This window comes from Ambystoma mexicanum, chromosome 3p (assembly GCF_040938575.1).
Source record: "Ambystoma mexicanum isolate Mex_15411 chromosome 3p, UKY_AmexF1_1, whole genome shotgun sequence".
Taxonomy (NCBI): domain Eukaryota; kingdom Metazoa; phylum Chordata; class Amphibia; order Caudata; family Ambystomatidae; genus Ambystoma; species Ambystoma mexicanum.
Window position 1 is genome coordinate 212,638,574 of NC_090925.1, and position 1,894 is coordinate 212,640,467.

General features: G+C 45.9%; 1 non-coding gene across 1 annotated transcript; it reads left to right on the forward strand.

Annotated features, from left to right (window-relative positions):
* Window positions 1–1,311: 1,311 nt before the first annotated feature.
* LOC138581621 (small nucleolar RNA U85) lies at window positions 1,312–1,596 on the forward strand. Its single transcript, XR_011304683.1, has one exon. It is a non-coding gene; the product is annotated as a small nucleolar RNA U85 (small nucleolar RNA).
* The last annotated feature ends 298 nt before the right edge of the window (window positions 1,597–1,894 follow it).

A 1,894-nucleotide genomic window follows, 5' to 3' on the forward strand; every position in this document is an offset into this window, starting at 1 on the left:
TGTACCTGAGAAACTCTGTGGCTGGTTTCTTCCCTGGCAGTGCAACAGACTCCGGTCTTCCTCCCTGACGAGATCCTCTTCCCCCGAATGAAGCACCGACTTGCATCCGCTGCCAGGAACTGCCCCGCTGGAGTATTCTCACCACTTTAAGGTACCGTGTCCGCCAGGCCTCCCTGTCTAAAGATTGCTACAAGGTAATAATAACCCCTTAACCTTCTGGACTGGGCTTGCTGCCTTGACCCTCTAACTGGTCCCTTTCTTTGGTCCAACTCCTTTTTGAACCGTTACAAGACTTTTGTGCACTGCAACCGTGTGACCTTGTACACATTTCGTTTTGATCCTCTTAAAGCGGATACGGCCTACTGACTCTGAATTCACGGTGTTACTTTGCCTTCCTCTCTTGTTGTGTTTGTGAGAAAGTGTTGGGATCTGTTTCAATTTATTCTCTGCTTTTCTCTCCCTTGTTAAACGAACTATTAGAGTGCCATCTACTTTAAGCGCTCACCGATGTCTGAAAATAAGTGGGGCTTTACTTAAGACTTGTATTCTTTTAAGGGAGTGTATATCTTTTAGTGACCGTGTTTTTGAATTGCTTACTATTAGTGCCTGTGTTTTTCTAGATGTGGTTTTAAATAAATTATCTTTTACACCAAGCCCTGGTCAGTGTTTACTTCTATTGTGTTCTCTTGACCTATTCTGAATACTCTGTATACTGCATAACTCTTCTTGAGGGAAGTCTGACGGCTCAGCCACAGCTACCAAGTGAATCTGTGTGGTACAGACTGCTACCAAGTGGGTTTACTGCCAAACACCTGTAGTCCTAAATCTTTTGCAGTGGTCCCAGAGGGAACTGCACAGGTTTCTGCCTAACAAGAGTAATTATACGTTACTCACCGTAGTGACTAACATACTTGGTCCATAGTCCCCTTTCCTCCATATGTCCCACAATCGCCCCCCTAATAATCTGGTGTCATTGGGCAATGGTATATGTGTGGCGCCGGAGGGGGAGTCGGGACAGTGCATGCTCCCAAGGACGTGCCTCTGCACACCTAAATTTAGAGGGAAGATTTTTCTGGTGAAAAAGGTTCCATCCTTCGCAAGGGACGGCCATGCAGGATAGAGGAAAGGTAACTATGGACGAAGAGTAAATTAGTCACTATGGTGAGTAATTTATAATTTCATGGTGCACAAGAAAAATAAACTTCTGGATCGCTAGAAAAAATATTAAAGCGGCATGAAGGACTTTATTTAATTTTTGAATTCTCTGCAGAACCTCAGTCTCCACATTTCCCCCCAACCTCGCATTCAGAAGCCAAATGATGATCTTTGGGTGAAGGTGACCTTGCTGGCTGGGCCTAGCCCTGTTGCCCCTTACCTGGTTCGCAATCTTGGTGGGTGATGCTGAGCTGTGCACACTCTCTGTAAGGCCGAACCAACAACAAACTACAGACTTTCCTAAGCTGCCTGAAAGGAACAGGCAGTCTGGGAGGAGCTGCAGACAAGCGGTGTCCCACATCCAAAAGGTCAAGGGGTTACAGGGCTGTGGCCACATGCAGCTGCAGGGTAAGATCAGAAATGTTTGGCAATCTGATGGCAATGAACATTTGGATTATGTTCTGTTGAGAGTAACATTGAACTGGGTGCACGTCCTCCACCGCAGTTAACTATAATTTATTTACCAGCACATGTCTGATTTCTTGCCTGTTTTCTTCTGTCTCCCTACCTATTCAGTTGCTGCTTTTCTCTGTATTGGTGACTTGGAAAGACAGAGCATCCGATCTTATCCTGTTGCCAGTCTGAAGCTCCTTTTGCTTCTGCAGTGGCTGCTGAATCTGTTTGAAGGCTGCCGTTGGGCAACCTACCTAGGCATAAGGACAATCCTGTGGTTGATGAG